Source organism: Cupressus sempervirens, chromosome 6 (genome assembly GCF_028749045.1).
Source record: "Cupressus sempervirens isolate cs-2001-9-10 chromosome 6, ASM2874904v1, whole genome shotgun sequence".
Classification (NCBI taxonomy): Eukaryota; Viridiplantae; Streptophyta; class Pinopsida; order Cupressales; family Cupressaceae; genus Cupressus; species Cupressus sempervirens.
In genome coordinates this window covers 140,807,468-140,827,482 of record NC_143123.1, presented here as the reverse complement: position 1 = coordinate 140,827,482, position 20,015 = coordinate 140,807,468, and the positions used below count along the sequence as shown (strand labels likewise).

At 34.4% G+C, this 20,015-nt stretch overlaps 1 pseudogene; it reads right to left on the bottom strand.

The window, feature by feature from the left end:
* LOC149551622 (AP-1 complex subunit mu-2-like) overlaps nucleotides 1-10,284 on the bottom strand; it is a 34,606-nt pseudogene extending 24,322 nt beyond the window's left edge.
* Between the last annotated feature and the right edge of the window lie 9,731 nt (nucleotides 10,285-20,015).

Sequence of the window (20,015 nt, the reverse complement as noted above, 5' to 3'; positions counted from 1 at the left end):
GTAAACTTACTATTGGTAGTTGGGTAAGAATGGCACCTTACACCAAATGTAGGATTATTAGGTTGATCTAGACATCCATGGAAAATATTGTGACTTAGAGGGATTTTACATGAATATTAGGTCCTAAATGATATTTACCAGTATAGAATTTTGGAAAAAAAGTGATGGTCATAACAACTCAGTCAAAAGGATGTTCAATAGAGCATAAGGTCTCGTGAATATTATAGCAATAAGAAAGAGATAAAAAAGGCACGTGTCTTAGAGACAAAGATACAAGTTTGTTTAAGAGCAAAGCATTACATAAAATAAGACAAGAACATTGTTTTTGAAAAGATGAATACAAAAATCTAAAAGGAAAGCCCAAAGAACAAGAATTCCAGTGCAAAATAGTGATCAACAAATTAAAGGACAAGAGGCAAGTCATTAAATGGTGCTCATTCAAAGACAAACACAAGTGCTACAAAAGACTAAAAACAATGAGAAGGAATTGGAGATATCTTGAGTAGAGATCAATCAAAAGTCATCAAAATCAGTCACTGTTATCTAGGAACAATGTTAAAGGATAGTGATAAAGAAATACGACATTAAAGGATAGTGATGAAGAAATGTTGACACACTTTTATATGTATGTTCAGTGAGCATAGATCAAGAACAATGGTAAATGTTGAAAATAACAAAACATATATGTCATCAAATGGAATCCATAACAGTGATGACGAGACAGTGAGATGGACTGTTATAGAAACTTAGAGATGATAGGACATGACAAGATGTACATTTACCATTGTCTAGAGGAGCATCATTGTCAAAGGTTACAAAAGAGCTATCAACAATGATATGAGTAGATTTAATGACATTAAAATAGCATGATTGCAATTAATTTCAATGAAGAAGAAGATCAAAACTATGATAAATATTAGAGAGCATGACTCATATGATGAGGGGTAGAAAGAGAGATAATTTTGCCTTTTTGTTAAAGTTATTTAGAGTGTTTGCAAGGAAATTCACTATTCTTGGATACATTCACAACTTTTATTTGAAGGATATTCAACATATAAAGATCATCAATTTACTGTCTTGTCTAAGGGGTCCAAGCACTAATGTCAAAGACCATTTTCTATTAATAATGGTACAACACTTTTGGTGAAGATACAATATCTGCGATTGTATGAAACGATGCTCTTGCTTACACAAAGTAGACCTAGAAATGTAGTAAGAATATTATGATGGTCATCATACAACAAAGAGAAGTGGGGTGGCCAAGGGTAGAAACAATGTGTGTGCCATATAAAAGTAGAAATAATATATGTATAAGAGAAAAAATAGCAATCAAACAATGTAAGGAAACAGTGAGTAGATACGCATCCAAATAGTGCTACTGCAATGCAAAAAATAATGACATCAGAGAGAAAGATAGTGGTGAATATACATGCAAAACAATGATTGATGTTATGAATAAATTATAAAAAATGAATGTGAATAATAGTGAGTAAATAGGAATATTGATATCAGAGGATAGGAAGATTGGAAACAGTAGTCAGAGATTAGTAATACAACAAAATTGGGTACATTATCCAGTTTTTGAAATTCTTGATTGGAGGGGTTTAGATAATTGGCCTATTAAGTTTTATGCTACTCGAGTTGTACTTCCTAAGAATCCTCCTTTTAAGTTCCAACCAATGTGGCTTCATTTCATGTCTTCATGCTTATGAGATGGAGGCCTGGCATATGAGCATATGATAGAAGTAAGAAATTGCAATATGTTTAAATGGCATATCAAGAAATGGTCATGTATTTGTAATATTTATGCTAGGAAGAGATAGGCACAAGATCGTGTGTTGTCACTTACAAAAATTCAAGATCTTGTCTTTTCATAGGATTTGAGTAGAGAGGAGTCTCAAGTTGTTTGAGAACTTAAGTAAGTAATGAGAACTATTTTTAGGAAGTAGAAGGTAAGGGTTGATTGGCTTTAGGAAGGAGATATGAATATAGTCTTTTTCTATAATTATGTGTAAACTTATAGTTAAAATAGGATTTATATATCTACTTTGGTTAATTTAGATGGAATTTATTTGATCTTTTCATATGTTTTTTCTCGAAAAAATCTATGTGGTACTATTTAGAAGATTCATCCCTACTAAGGATGAGGGGAATGATGCAGAGATGGGTAAGGGCTCTTTATCAACTATTAGGCAGTCTTGCCAAAAGATCAAATTGCAATCCAAACTGACAATGTTCCTTAGGGCTACTAATGGCTCACATATAAAAATACAAGGACTCAACTTCATGAGGGTTCTACTATGGTTTCCAAGGTCCTCAAACACCTAACCTAACCCAAAAACTTCACTCACCAAGTTAATGGTTATAAAGATTAATTTGAGCTTGTAAACATTGTTTTAGGTTTACAATTTTTTGTTCTCTAAATAAATAAACCCTCTATGATTAGGCAGTTGGAGCAGGAAAACATCAAATTCTTGGAGTTTATTTGCAACATTCATGTTTAATACTACTGGCTGCATCAGTGCTCTTGAGTTCTATTTACATCTTTACAACTCCAATCTTGAAGCTACTATGGCAGGAGGAGAATGTAGCAAATCTATTAGGAGAATATGCACTTTGGATGCTACCAAAACTGTCTACCTATGCATTAGGTTTCCCAATGCAAAAGTTTCTTCAAGCACAGAGAAATGTCATGGTAATGGCTTGGATTGCCTTGGCGGTGTTGATGTTTCATGCATTTCTGAGTGGGTTATTAATCTTCCAAGTGGGTTTAGGGTTAGCTAGAGTAGCTATTACATCAAACATATCATGGTATATTATTGATATTAGTCAGCTTTTGTATATAGTTTACTTTTTCCAAGAGGCTTGGAAAGGGTTCTCGTGGCTTGCTTTTCATGATCTATGGGCTTTTCTTCGAATTTCAGTGGCTTTGAGTATCATGCTATGGTTAGTAGCACAATCACTCTTTCTATTTTGTATTCTAAACTCAATTTTTGGTATAAAACCTAATTAGGATATGCAATGATGGGTAATTTTAAAAATGCAACAATTCAAGTTTGATGTGCTATCTATTTGGTAAGGAACTCCTCCACAAGTTTGTTTCAGAAATCCAACTTTTTCCTCAAATGCAACTTATCTAGTAGCAATGGACTCAGATCTGGGTATTTCATAGGTGAAAATGTTTGTTACCAAATTGGGCATCTCATGGTGTATATGGTTATTTAAACCTATAATAAGTTACAATAAGTAGTTAAATGTTCTCCTTTTGATAGTTCACTTTGTTCTATTTATAGCATGATTTTGAATGGATGGAAAATCATGATCTTTGTCAATTTGAGTGTTGGAATTATGTATGAATTATTCTTATAGTATATATTTTGTGATGAGTGTTAGGTCATTGGGCATCAATAACACGATACTGGCTATAATAGAAATAATTACATTGAATTTGCCTGACCAATCAATCAGAATATGTTACTGGTAGTGTTGTATACTAAGAACCTGTGTGTATGAATGCAACTAATTTATCATTTAGCAATAAAATTTCCACCCACACAAATTGCTAAGTTGTGGACATTTCTCACCTGCAGAGCCTGATAATATACCCTTCTCCAAATGAATATAATGCAAAACATCGGTGCACGTACCCTTCTCCAAATGCATATAATGTACACGATAGCCCCTAGTTTTGTAGGTAAGTTTGAGGGTTTTTGAATGCATAAGAAGTTGAAATAAAATCCACAACCTAATTTAGTACCAATTAAGTTTTATTTGGGTTTGGGAGATTGTGAACACATATGAAGATGAGGATGAGCTGGCACAACTCTCCCTTTCCCAAAGTTTGCAAAGAGATGTTTCTCCTTTTGTTCTTTCTAATAATTCTCCCTTCAGTCTTATGTGATTACCACTGGTCTATTTGCAACAATGCCTAAACTTTCACAGAGGGGAGTGCATACTCCACAAACTTGGATCAAGTAACTTCCTATTTGTCTCGCAATGCACCTCAAAGTTCAAGTTTTCAATGTTTGAAATGGCATATAACGCGACTTGATATGTCGTAGAAGAAAACCTGTCGAATGACCAATGCGGGATTTTTTTTCAATTATAGCTTGACGACGTTGCAATTGCGACACCTATGTTGCTTGATGTCAAAATTGCAATGTCGTTGAGCTATAATTGAAAAAAAAAAGCCAAAAAAACATAACATTTTCTTGCTATCGCAAATTGACCCCTAATGTATTAGTGGCTAATGAGATCACCAAGGTCATCCATTAATACTTATGGTCTAGGACACAACAACAACTCTTCATCTACTAAGGTAGGAGATTCATCAAAGAGTGGAGAGCAAAGAAATGCAAAATTCAAAGACAAATCTACTTGTCACCATTGTGGTAAACTTGGACACACTAGAAACATATGCAAGAGCAAAAATGGTATGCAAAACCCTAAACCTAAGTTTACTAGTAACTATCTAAATTGCAAGAAGAAAAGACACAAAGCACATGAATGTAGATCAAAGAAGAATGACACACCCACTTCACCTAGATTTGAAGGACATTGTTATAACTATCAAAAATATGGACATAGAGCTCATGAATGTAGATCCAAGGCAAAATCTAACTGGACATCTAATAAGAAAACACATGCACCTAATCAAGGTAACTCTTACAATTGGGATTACAATATGTGGTATAATTGTCATTATTGTGGAGAGTATGGGAATGCTTTAGAGGTTATTATTAGTGTAAGAATTTTCCTTATGGTAGAATTCACCTAAGACCAAGGAACTCAAACACAAGCACAATAGTAGACCAAAGAGAATATGATCAAAATGACAATATATTCATTCAATATTCAATGTGTAAGTACACCAGGAGTGCCTATATATAAAGGCCTCTAGAAAGCTTCTAGAATGCATAGAAATTAGCAATATGATAAGTCATACAACTAGGCACATGTCCACCAGATATGGGTTATCCTCCATTAAGCACAAGAATAAGTGTGATGATGAGAGGATAAGACTACAAAGGTGTAGCACAAAAAATTATGTTGTAGACAACATGTGCTAAAATGGGAGTGTGGATAACTGTGTTGTCTACATGAAAACTCAGGCAATGATGCAAACTCCAGTGTTGTAGACAACATGTGCTAAATTAGAGTTACTTACTCTAGTAATGTCTGTTGGTGTTTTAAAACTACTAAGTAAAAAAATGCTTAATACCAAGATGACAATACTCACACAATCTAAAGACTAGCCAATGCTTATTAACAATTGTATGTGAAAAACCATTTGGGCCAAACTTCAACAAAACCACGAGTGGTTTTCTACTCTTCTAGCTCTACAAAACTAGGGTGGGTATACCTAGGGATGATACAAGACTGGGAAAATTGTATGAGAATTATTTTAGTTTCATTCTGATTCTTGTCTCAAATCCTCAAATAAATACCCAATTCTTGATAACTTGATAAACACATCCCATATAAAAGATATGGCCAAAAATTCTTCTATAGATCTGTAGTTGTTCTTAGTGATAGTGTCTAATTGAAGCTAAAACATTCCATGCAAACAAGTACTAGTCAAATTTTAAGATCTACAAGAAATAAAAGTAAAATTGATTTAATTCTGCATTTTTGACAACCATTTGTGACATATTTCTCTTTTAGCTGGATCAAATTTGATTATTGCCTAATCCATTGGGGTTTAGAGTCTATAGAAAATTCTCAAATCTAATTTGTTACCTTACAACAAATTTTATCAGCAGTTCTTATCAGAATTCATCATTCAAAATCCTTTCCACTACTACAACAACCTTATACAATTCATCAAAGCTTTTACTTAATCCATTGAACTAATAGTATTCATGAATAGATATACAACCTAACTAAATTGCATTCAATTGCACAAGCCTTTACTCATACAACATCAAGATAACCAAGTAATTAAAAGGAGACAAATTTCAATAAGAATTGATATGGGGACAGCTCAAAATTTGCATTCATTTTCCTTGAAAATTGTATACAATTTACAGTAAACTCAGAATGACCTTCAAAAAGAAACATAGATCATTCTATATTCATGTATTCTCAAGATCTGATAGAGAAAATATACCACGAATTTTTTCCTCAAAACAATGGACCAAAAATAGACTAAGTATCACTTAGAAAAATAGAATTTAGACCCTTTGTCTAGCCCTAGAATCTCACTTATATAGTGTGAGATGCAACAAGCTTCAGGCTAAGAGAAAATGACAAGTGTCCTTTACAAGAAGAAGATGCACACATCTATCCGAAAAGAAAAAGATTAAAAGGAATTTATGCGAACCATATATTCTCTTGTGGGCTTCTGTCTATCACACCCTTTTGCTGATTTAGCTCCAACTATGATTCTGTCATATATGTAACTGCTAAGCTTGTCCCTGACAAAATCTATTCTGATGATTGCAAACTAAATTGAACCCATGGGTTTTACCATTATTATGGTACTAGGAGAAACACCCTTACTTCCCACTCTTCATTGATTAACACAACTTCTTGAGATAATGGGATTAACCCTTAAGAAACAACACTTGAGCATGGAAACAATGTGGCTGTCAAATATAACAAAATGAGCAATTTTTGCTTAGCCAACCATGTTTGCATCCAAAACTAGCTTTCAAACAAAATTTTTCACCTATTGACATAAAAAGATGTGCACTAATGAAAATTCAGAGGAACTATTCACATGCAGCCCATGGGTATAAAGTCTTCTTCACCTTCTCTAAAAACTCTGCACAGGGTCCTACATACTTCTGCTGCCATGGCATTGAAGCGTGCCATCTTGAAAATTTCTTTAGAGAAAGGTGTTACTGTTGACAGGATTTTTATTTTATCAAGTCTATTCTTTTCTCCCCTCATTACCTTAGTAGCTTGATCACAACACATAAAAACACCTGGGATTACTAGTCTTCCTCGATCAAAATTCCACATACTGACATATGAGGCAAACAACTTCCTCTCTGCAAACCACCTTTCAAACAAACTTAAACTAATTTGAGATGAAGAAACACTAGGGATCGAATTACTCTTGTCAAGTAATCCCTCTGCTATCCATAGTCTAAGAGTTAGTGAATTCTTTGGAACCATTTCTGCTATACCATGCAAGACTGCAACACTTCAGAGACTACAGTAAAATATGCACTTGGAAATCTCTTATCTATAGTTCTTTTATGCTATTTGGCACTTGTGTCAAAATCTACACAATCCTCTTAGTAAATGATTCTATTCAGAAAAGACTTCAAATCTTTATTCGCATAACGTGAAACTGAGAAAATCTTATAAGTTACACTCTATTTTTTCTTTTCACACATGAAACTTTTCATATCTCATTAATATGCAGAGTGCCACTACCTTCAGTATTTTAACCTATGCTGTCAATCTTTGAAATCATATGATTAAGGAATGAAAACTAGGCTAACTCAATGTTCCTTTTAGCATGCTGGTAGTCAAACCAATAAACTTCCTCCATCTGTATCTTTCCTTCAAAGTTGGCATTTCAAATTGGGCCCACGGATGACCAAGGACATGTGTCATCGACTAGCTAACTCGTTATACTTATATTTTGAGCACCTTTCCATAGTGAGCTAGCGATAACCACTGATCTTGCTTTGATTGTATGGTAGATATTTGAAATGACTTTTAAGAAAATAATGGTGGGTCCCTCACTCGTTAACTCACTATACTTATTCATCGCACATCTCTTCATAGTGAGTTAATGAGCACCGTCAATCCATACCAGATCTTGTGGACAGCAATTTACTGCAACAGTGGTGGGCAATCGCTCGCTAACTCTCTATACCTAACTTTCAAGCATTTTTCCATAGTGAATTAACAATGGGCTTTGATCCTAGTTTGATCTAATGATCAGAATTCTTTGTGTGCTTTATACCTAGGGAGTGGGTCCATGCACTACTATCGCTGAGATGGCTGATCATGCTGGCACACACATGTACTCTTTTTTTATATTTTAATGACATCACATGTTGTTGGCCTTGCCGCATTTGTGTCTTCCAAGCAAGTCACTACATCGCTACCGGAAAAACATTAAATATCTATCAAATGACACAGCGATGTCCTAGTAAACAGTCACTGGGAAATAAAGCTCAACTTGCGCAAAAGTAAAAGAAAAGTTTGCATTAGATTTTCTTTGGGATCCTTAAAATCACTTCTAGTTATAAAAGAATGTCATGTTTTGCATTGATCAGGCCTTTGCTATGTTGCTACTAGAAAAGTGGTGTTATTTTGGCTAGCGATATAGCAACCTTTGATGGATTCTCAATTTCGGTGATAGAAAACAAAACACACATTGATTAAAAACCCAACCAATTGATGCTGGTGCAAAAGAAGGTGGTCGTGCTCATTTATAATACTGTGTGGGAACTTTTGCGGTCATATAAACCTATTAAAAGAACACTGCCTTTTTTGCAAAATTTGAGCATTCGCTATGTCGCCATTGGCAAGTTGTATGGATTTTTTTGATAGCAACTTAGTCAATTGCCAGAAAAAATTGGACACTGGTGACATCATTCACAGTTTTCTTCACGTGTGTTTATTCTTAAAATTGACAAGCCTAGGACATAGCACGTGCCAAAATTTACCTCATGTTAACATAATTCTCGGCACTGGATTTCACTTTTTAGTATCACAGACACATGTCATCAATCTTGCTAACTCACTATATGTAACAATCGAACATTTTTCCATAGCGAGGTAACAATGACTATAGATTCAAAAGGATCCAATGGTGGGGTAAAACTTCTTTCACAAGGATTGAACAACAAACTCAACATGGGTAGGAAAAGAATATTCACTTATCCTCCTATTTTTAAAAAAAAAATTTGCACTAGGGAAGAATTAAATGGAATGGGACACAGGGTTTTACCAAAAAATTTAAAGGCTAACAAAAATATGACATATCTAGGAACCGTACTCACCAATAATGGAGACGATTTGAATTTTCTATTCCTTGACAAAGGAATTTTATCATACAAAAATTCATACCAATAGTGGCTCTGTCTGGGGATGCATGCCCCTTGCAGGCATGGTAAGCTTTCAGATCTCTGGAGAAAGAAGACCACACACTTGACAACAAAATTTTTCTCTCTGACAACTTTACCAAAAGCAAGAAACTACCACTAAGATTATGTATAAACGATGGCCCCAGGCCACTGCAATTCAAAAAATTTTTTTACCTCTGTCATAAATATGATTCTCATCTGAACATGCATGAGGTAAATTTAAAATATTTCTTCTATCAATTTCACCAATCAGGTTGGCATCATGAATCAACTCTCTTGGTAAAACTAAAACTACAACTTCACCTTCGTAATGCATATAAAAACTAAATTCACTTGCAACCACTTGCTCATTATAAAGGTTCTGATCAGCATTCTCAAACATACCAAACTAAAAATCCTCTTCATTTAATGACCTATGCATGCTATCAATCTCAAAAATGAAAGTTTCATATTCAACTTGAGGAAGAGGATCACTCATACCTTCAAATTTTGTATCCTTGTGCATATCCGGATGGTACTCTAAAGAACAATTTGACTGGTACTCATACATGTCATCAATGTCAGAAATTGAAATTAATCCAAGATCTTCAAATGATTCTTTGAGATCAGCAAGTGGGTTAGTCATCTCATTAGAAAATTTATCATAAAATTCATTACAAGGTGCATGCTGATTTTCAAAAAAACCTTCATCAAACACCTTGTTATCAATTTTATAAGATGCAATCTCATCAATACTTTCACCATCATATCAAGAAGTAGAAAAATCTGATCTCTCACAACAGTAAGACAATGTATCATCATTAAACTCATTCTCAACTAAATCTGAATTTTCCATGTCTTCTTCAAACAATGGGTTAATGACTCCATACATTGATCCCTTTTGAACCTCAGGACAAAACATGAGTTGCTGATCCTCACAAGCATCATCATATAAAGCGTTATCATATACTTTAAATTCGCTACCCATTTTATTCTCATGGAAATTTTTAGCGTATAAAGAAAACTTAGGACTATATGAAGACTCCCTTTCTATTTCTTCTACCAGACATATAGTGTCCATAATTATATCCTCTTCATTAGCTTGTTTAGGATAATTATTACAGATAGACCCCGATTCATTCCTAAACATCTCACTATACACTAAATCTTTACTGTCTAAAATAAAAACACCTGACAACTCTTCCCTAAAATCTTCATATTCAAACTCATTAACATCAACTGACTTCACCATTTCTTTATCGTCATACGTTGTGGATAAATCACTTTCATATTTTTCATTGACTAACTGATTTGTATAACACAAAAACTGAGATGCACTTTCTTTTTCAGATTCAAAAGAAGAATTCATATCTTTACTGACAAAAGAGTACTCACTTCCGTCATTGCTTTCTTCCTCCCAATTTACATCTGATTCAAATGAAGATGAAAATAGACTAGCACTTTCCTCTTCTTGACTTGAGTAACCTCTCTTGTCATTGTCTTCACATGAAGCCTCTTCACAATACACATCTACTGCTGAAATGTTAGAAGCATGTGATTTCTGTTCTTCTGACTGTGACTGAGATAAGTGTGATTCATATTATTTATTTTGTATCACTTTTCCATGGTATCTTGGATCAGCAATATCAAACTCATGATCGTGGAGACAACTCTCAGCTTCCTCACTTGCACAAAAATGAGATCTAGGTGCAGCAACTTTATTAGCAATAGAATCATGTATACAATCACCATTACAAGAACTTACTAATGTAACTAATTCTTGATCTACAATATCAACACATTGCTGAACCCTATCAAAGTTTGAGATACATCCTACTGCTGTAGCATCATGAACATGTGTGTTTTAATTTGTAACCAGGCTAACCTTAACTATATACATATTCTGATCTAAATTCTCCATTTGATTAAAACCTACAATAGGGGTATTGATATGCTTATTTGAAACTAAAGCACCAATACCACATTCATCCTTTCTTTCAAATACATTATACCAGCAGTCGTACATAGAAAAATGACCTTTAATAAATTCATACCTCAAATTATTTTCAATATCCCTAGCGGTCACAAATGCCTAATATAATGTCTGTGGTTCTTTATCCCTTAATAGATAATTCATTTTCTTGTCAAATGCATCAAAATACACTGCTAAACACATTTGATCATCAAGTCTATAATTCTTAGAGATTTCATTCAAAACTCTTGCAAATTTGATGTTAAATTAAGAGACAAGTTCATCACTTTGAACATGAATCTTGAAGAACTTGTCATATGAATTAGATATGCTTACCCTTTCTCCAAATTGCTCCATGAAGGCAGAATGCAATTCACCCCAAGATGAAATAGAACACACTGGTAGAAAAGAAAACTAGTCTCTAGCATCACCTTCTAAGGTTTGAACAAATAAATTCATGTGCACGTCCTCATGAGCAATCTCATAGTCACCCATCAAATCAGCAAACAACTCAATATGATGACCAGATGAAACAAGATGGTTCCCATTAAAATTAGGAAATTTTTTTCTAACATCACTAGGAATGACATTTGGGGAACCATGGATACCATTGAAATCCAATGGCATATATCGCTTGGTAGAAATGGATCTAAGAACTTCAGTAACTAGCTGCATCTTAGGTGGAATGAATCTTGACACCTTTAAATTTTTTTAACCTCATTCACCTATAATGACTTTTGATTTAAAATTTGTAGCAAATCTATACCCTTCTACCCATGAACCACTTCAAACTATACACTTCATAAACTTAGAAACAACAATAGAAACTGGATCCAATGAAGTGTATGAAACCTTTTAGACTATTCTCCTCCCCTTAGTGCTAAAATTCACTTGATGGAGAACACTTTTCACGACAAATTTTCATGAAAAGAAATAACATGAAAATCAAAATACCTTTAGTGTTGTTGTATGAAAACACTGATCTACTGATTGGCCTAGTGCTAATTTGAAATCTTCACACCACTGATCATAACCTTACAGAGTCACCATCTCCTTGAGGAGAACTAAATGAAATCATAGTTGTAGTTCATTTTTTATCATTAAAAAGTCTTATAACAACAAATCAAACAACACTTCCAGGCTTATTGGTTAGAAACTTATACACTCTCTTCTTCTTGCTTAAAACTTTACATAACTTTCAGATCTGCCTATTTTAATTGAAAACTCTTGAAAAAAATTATAGGTAACTAATCTACACTAGTTTAGAGATCCTTTAGATAGAGTCACCACTCACTATTGTGAGAAAGATTCAAAACATGATTCATAACACTACAGATCTAAATTGTCACTTTGTAGAATTTAAAACACTATAAAGAGAGAAACCCCTTTTTCAACCATTCTAACTCTAAAACTACAACAGTACTCTGAAAACCACATTCGACTAAATTGATTGAAAATAACACTTAATAGCAACGCAATCTTCATTCAATCTTGAAGAATACTATTGGAACTAGAAAAAACATACTGGGGGCATGAAGCTTAAGTAATAAATTTGGAAAAACACATAAGAGAACTTACTATTGTAAATTTTTCATGCCCTTCTCCTACTGTATTGAATCTCATTTCAAATTCTCAAGGTTTTTCTATCACATAGGTTCAATTTGGTCCCTAGCAGAGTCACCATTTTGTTGGTGTTTTAAAACTACTAAGCAACAAAATGCTTAATTCCAAGATGAAAATACTCACACAATCTAAAGACTACCCAATTCTTATTAGACATTGTTTGTGCAAAACCATTTGGGCCCAACTTCAACAAAACCACGAGTGGTTTTCTACTCTTCTGGCTCTACAAAACTAGGGTGGGTATACCCAGGGATGATACAAGACTAGGAAAACTGTATGAGAATTATTTTAGTTTCATTCTGATTCTCATCTCAAATCCTCAAATACATACACAATTCTTGATAACTTGATAAACACATCCCATATAACAGATATGGCCAAAAATTCTTCTATAGATCTGTAGGTGTTCTCAGCAATAGTGTCTAACTGAAGCTAAAACATTATGTACAAATAAGTACTGGCCAACTTTTAAGATCTACAGGAAATAAAAGTAAAATTGATTTAATTCTACATTTTTGACAACCATTTGTGACATATTTCTCTTTCAGCTAGATCAAATTTGATCAATACCTAATCCATTGGGGTTTAGAGTCTATAGAAAATTCTTAGGTCTAATTTGTTTCCTTACAAAATTTTTTATCAGCAGTTCTTATTAGAATTCATTGTTCAAAATCCTTTCCACTACTACAGCAACCTTATAAAATTCATCAAAGCTTTTACTTAATCCATTGAACTAATAGCAGTGATGAACAAATATAAATCCTAACTGAATTGCATTCAATTGCACAAGCCTTTACTCATACAACATCACGATAACCAAGTAATTAAAAGGAGACAAAGTTCAGTAAGAACTGATATGGGGATAGCTCAAAATTTGTATTCATTTTCCTTGAAAATTGTATACAATTTATAGTAAACTCAGAATGACCTTCAACAAGAAACACATATCATTCTATATTCTTGTATTCTCAAGATCTGACAGAGAAAATATACAACAAATTTTTTTCTCAAAACACCAAAAATAGACTAAGTATCACTTAGAAAAATAGAATTCGGACCCTTTCTCTAACCCTGGAACCTCACTTATATAGTGTGAGATGCAACAAGCTTCAGGTTAAGAGAAAATGACAAGTGTCCTTTACAAGAAGAAGATGCACACATCTGTCCGAAAAGAAAAAGATTAATAGGAAGTTATGCAAACCCTATATTCTCTTGTGAGCTTCTGTCTATCACATCCTTTTGCTGATTTAGCTCCAACTATGATTCTATTGTATATGTAACTGCTAAGCTTGTTCTTGAAAAAATCTATTTTGATGATTGCAAATTGACTTGAACCCGTGCATTTTACCATTATTACGGTACTGGGAGAAACACCCTTACTTACCACTCTTTTCTGATTAACACAACTTCTTAAGATAATGGGATTAACCCTTAAGAAACAACACTCGAGCATGGAAACAATGTCACTGTCAAATATAACAAAATGAGCAATTTTTGCTTAGCCAACCACATTTGCATCCAAAACCAGCTTTCAAGCAAAATTTGTCACCTACTAACACAAAAAGATGTGCAGTAATGAAAATTCAAAGGGACTATTCACATGTAGCCCATGGGTATAAAGTCTTCTTCACCTTCTCTAAAAACTCTACACAGGGTCCTACATACTTTTGTTGCCATGGCATTGAAGTGTGCGATCTTGAAAATTTCCTTAGAGAAAGGTGTTACTACTGATAGGAGTTTTATTTTATCAAGTCTATTCTTTGCTCCCCTCATTACCTTAGTAGCTTGATCACAACCCATAAAAGCACCTGGGATTACTAGTCTTCCTCAATCAAAATTCCACATACTGACATACGAGGCAAACAACTTCCTTGTTGCAAACCACCTTTCAAACAAACTTGAACTAATTCGAGATGAAGAAACACTAGGGATCCAATTACTCTTGTCAAGCAATCCCTCTGCTATCCATAGTCTAAGAGTTAGTGAATTATTTGGAGCTATTTCTACTATACCATGCAAGACTATGACACTTCAGAGACTATAGTAAAATACGCACTTGGAAATCTCTTATTTATAATTCTTTTATGTTGTTTGGCACTTGTGCCAAAATCTACACAATCCTCTTAGTAAATGATCCTATTTAGAAAAGACTTCAAATCTTTATTCGAATAAGGTGCAACTAAGAAAATCTTATAAGTTACACTCTATTTTTTCTTTTCACATGTGAAAGTTTTCATAGCTCATTAATATGCAGAGTGCCACTACCTTTAGTATTTAAACTTGCACCGTCGATCTTTGAAATCATACGATTAAAGAATGAAAACTAGGCTGACTCAATGTTCCTTTTAGCATGCTGGCAGTCAAACCAATAAACTACCTCCATCTGTATCTTTCTTTCAAAGTTGGCATTTCAAATTGGGCCCATAGATGACCAAGGACAGGTGACATCGACTTGTTAACTCGCTATACTTATCTTTCGAGCACCTTTCCATAGTGAGCTAGCAATAACCGCTGATTTTGCTTTGATCGTATGATAGATATTTGAAATGACTTTTAAGAAAACAATGGTAAGTTCCTCGCTTGTTAAATCATTATACTTATTCATCACACATCTCTTCATAGCAAGTTAACGAGCACTATCAATCCATACTTGATCTTGTGGACAACAATTTATTGCAACAGTGGTGGGCCATCGCTCACTAACTCGCTATATCTAACTTTCAAGCATTTTTCCATAGAAAATTAACAATGGCCTTTGATCTTGGTTTGATCTAACAATCAAAATTCTTTGTGTGCTTTATACTTGGGGAGTGGGTCCATGTACTGCTATCGTTGAGATGGCTGAACATGCTGTCACACACATGTACTCTTTTTTATCTTTTAATGACATCACATGTTGTTGGCCTTGCCATGTTTGTGTCTTCTAGGCAAGTCACTACATCACTACTGGCAAAATGTTAAATATATGTCAAATGACATAGCAACGTCCCATTAAACAGTCACTAGGAAATAAAGCTCAACTTGCGCAGAAGTAAAAGCAAAGTCTGCATTAGATTTTCTTTGAGATCCTCAAAATCACTTCTAGTTATAAAAGAATGCCATGTTTTGCAATGATCAGGCCCTCGCTATGTTGCTACCAAAAAAGTGGTGTTATTTTGGTTAGCGATATAGTGACCTTTGATGGATTCTCAATTTTAGTGACAGAAAACAAAACACACATTGATTGAAAACCCTACCAATTAATGCTAGTGTTAGAGAAGGTGGTTGTGCTCATTTATAATACTACTTGGGAACTTCTGTAGTCATATCAACCTATTAAAAGAACACTACCTTTTTTTCAAAATCTGAGCATTTGCTATGTCGCCACTAGCAAGTCGTATGGATTTTTTTGATAGCGACTTAGTGAATTGCCAAAAAAACTTGGATGCCGATGACATCATTCATAGTTTTCTTCATGTGCATTTATTCTTAAAACTAACAATCTTGGGACACAACACGTGCCAAAATTTACCTCATGTTAACATAATTCTCGGCACCAGATTTCACTTTTTAGTATCACATACATTTGTCATCAATCTCGCTAACTTGCTATACATAACAATCGAGCATTTTTCCATAGTGAGTTAACAATGACTATAGATTTAAAAGGATCCGACAATGGGGTAAAACTTCTTTCACAAGGATTGAACAACGAACTCAACATGGGTGGGAAAAGAATATTCGCTTATCCTCCTATTTTTTTTAAAATTTTGCGCTAGGGAAAAATTAAATGGAATGGGACATAGGGTTTTAACAAAAAATTTCAAAGGCTAACAAAAATATGACTTATCTAGGAACCCTGCTCACCAATAATGGAGACAATCTGAATTTTCTATTACTTGACAGAGGAATTTTATCATACAGAAATTTAGACCAACATTGTCAACATGACAACTCATAAGAGTAGGCAAACTCCTAAGTGCCTCATGTAAATAAATAATAAAATAATGCATTAACCTAAGTAAACTTAAGTAAAGTGTAAATAGTAAATACTTATTTACACCAACACCTCTCCTTAAGTGCAACTTAGGGGAATGCCCTTAAGCTTACAAAAACTAGGATGAAATGCATAATGAGTCTTGGCTACTAGGCCATGTTAGGTACCCATGTACATAATGAAATGCAATCTCTCATAAAGCAAAGAAAGAGGGAAAACCTCATGGGAAAAACCCTCCCCCAAAAAGAGAGATGAAAAAACTAGATGCATAGATGGATGGAGTTATCAAGACCCCCCCCCCCCCCTTTACGATATACATCAATTATATACAATAGAGAAATGTGAGAAGAAGACAGACAAGGTTATCTCTCCCCCCCCAAATGAAGAGTGTCGATCAGTGATAGTTGCTTCAATGTAGAAGCTAATCCAAGATTGCAGAATAGTGTTCCTCCCCTTTAGAAGAAACAATACCCTGGGTTAAAATGAGATGCTTCCATTTTGTGTGGAAAGAATCCCAATGATCACTGATGTCTCTAAAACCTACTCAACTATCCTTGTGAAGGAAGAATATAGAACCTGTCCCAAAGAATATACTATCTCCTCAACTGATAAAGAGACCTCCTTCAACTGTTGTACATAAGTATCCACAATCACATCAACCTATGAAGATCAATCATGTAGACAATGGACATGAGGGTCAGAGTGAGCCCTCACAACAATTGTAGAAGTATCTTCCCCATCAAAGAGAAGATGTATATCATCAATGATGTCCCCCAACTCTGCTATGTATGAAATAATCCTAAAATGTTTTCTATGTAGTCATCCTTTGTTGTTGGAGTTGGAAGACTAGTTGTACCCTACTTTTCTAGACCTATCATTGTGGTAATATAAGCATGTGGACTATACTGATGTTTTAACCTCTCACTACAATTGTTGATAGAACCCCATGTATCTAAATCTATTGAAGCACTATCGCTAGTGTCACCATCAATTTCCACAAAGTATGAAGTGCGAAGAGGATTAGAGGATAAGCTGGGTGAAATTTTCTCAAAATGTACCTCCTTCTCCACAAAAATATTATGTGTCTCAGGATCCATAAGTCTATATGCCTTCACACCATCTTCATAATGTATGAAAGTACAAGGCCTAGCTGATGGTTTCTTGCATCCCCTAGAAGAAATATTTTTCCATGCTAGACAACCAAAGACTTTGAAGTGTGTCACAACTAGTTTTTTGCCACACCATGCCTCAAAAGGTGTTTTTCTATCTAAGGTAGGATGAGGAGACCTATTAAGTATGTGATTGGCATTGCTAATTACTTTGACTTCAAGTGATGGATCAAGAGACTTGGCTTGTATCATGGAACTTGACATGGACTTAAGAGTTTGGGTACTCAATGCTGCAACATCTATCTTGTGTGGACTAAATGGTGATGGATCCTAAAGATTATTTCCATGAAGTTTGAATTTTTTTTTAAGTCTTTTGTTCACATATCTTCTTTCATTGTCCATCCTTAGAACTTTTATGGCTTTCCTTGATTTTTGTTCAACATGAGCCTTGAAGGCTAGAAACTTATCCAACACTTCATTATTTTGATGAAGAAAGTAGACCCAAGTATACCTTGAAAAGTCATCAATGAAAGTAAGTATGTAGCAACCCTCACTGACTAATGTCACTGCAAAAGGACCTGCTAGTAAGATATGAACCAACTAAATAACAACTAGTGCTCTTGAAGACTTCCCTCTATGTAACTTGTCATCTAGATGCATATCCAGTGAACCAATTGAACATTCACCTTTGGAAAAGTTGATTGGAGGTAGACCTTTTACCATTTTGTTTGTGCAAAGTTGTTGAAAGTAGCAGAAGGCAAGATGGCCAAACCGCTCATGCTATAATTGGATTTGAGAGTTGGATTGAGTCAACAAGGCTTGTGAAGGAGACTTGGGCACAAAGTGGGAGAAGGAATACAACCTTTTTTCATGATTAACTTTCCCAACTGCAACCATTGAATCATCTTTTAGACTGTGCATTTTTATTGAGTCAAGAAGGAACTCAACTTTATGATCATCTCCTAGGTGAGTGATTTGGTAAGTGAGAGGAGATTAGAACATAGGTTTGGAACATAGAGAACATCTTTGAACTCTCCATTTCTATCTCCACATTTTGTTTCCCTTCAACTTCAATTTTTGTATCATCTTCCACAAAGATGTATGGTACCTTTGATTGCTTCAATGAAGAAAAATCTCCTTTTGAAGAACCCATATGATAGGAGGCACCTGAGTCAATAATCCATTCCATTGAAGAACTTGAATTTTCCATTAGTACTTGCCCTTTTCCCTTTGAATCTGAATAAGATCCTTTCTCCTTATAAGCATTAGGAAATGGAACATTATGTTTCTTCACGATAGTCGTCAACTCATCAATCTTCTTATGATAACACTTATGTTCTCCATGATCCAATTTCTTGCAATAAGCACACTTTTTATTGTCCTTATTGTTCTCCCCCTTCTTATTTGAATTTGAAGACCCTCCTTGTTGATTTGATTGTGGTGTTGCCTTTTCTACATCCTCTTATTTTTTATTCTTCTATTTATTATTCTTGCCCTTTTCTTTATTTGAAGATTGACTAGTTGAATGTTGAGAATCCTCATTATTGGCCACCAATGCCTTAGACTTTGGCGAATTGGGAATCCTCATTGATTTCAACTTTTTTTCTTCTTTATCCAACAGATCATTATAATCATCAAAAGAGACTTTTTGATAGACATACTCTAATGTAGTCTTGGAGGTGTTATAAGTAGAAACAAATGAGGAGTACTCAAATGGCACCTTGTTATGAATGAGATAGATCAATTTGTCATCTTTAATAAGACTCCCACAATCAGTGAGCTTTTTCCTTAGTTCATTCACCTTAATGATGAAATCCTATATAGAATCAAATGCCTTAGGATCTAAGGAGACAAGCTCATCTTCAATTTTGAAAACATCTTCCTCAGACACTTTCCATATAGGTTTTGGAGGGTATCCCAAGCTTCCTTAGATGTATGAGACTTCTAAATTTGATACATGATCTTGTCATCAACCCCCAAACAAATATCACCTAGGGCTTTCCTATCCATTGTTTTCCAATCAATGATTTCACTAGTAGATACTTGATCACTTGTTGGTATAGGAAGGGTACCATCTACATATTGAGAAACTCCTTTATGCATTAAATGAAACCACATTTTAATGGATCATGTAGCATAGTTATGTGTAGTTAATTTTGAAAACTTAAAATTTCCCATGATGCAAAAAATGAAAGAAAACTGTAGAAAAAAAGGGAACACAACACCAAGAAACCCCCCCCAAAAAAAAGATGCTTTGGGCATTTTATATGTAGTGCAATTATGATGGACACTTGCCAATTTTG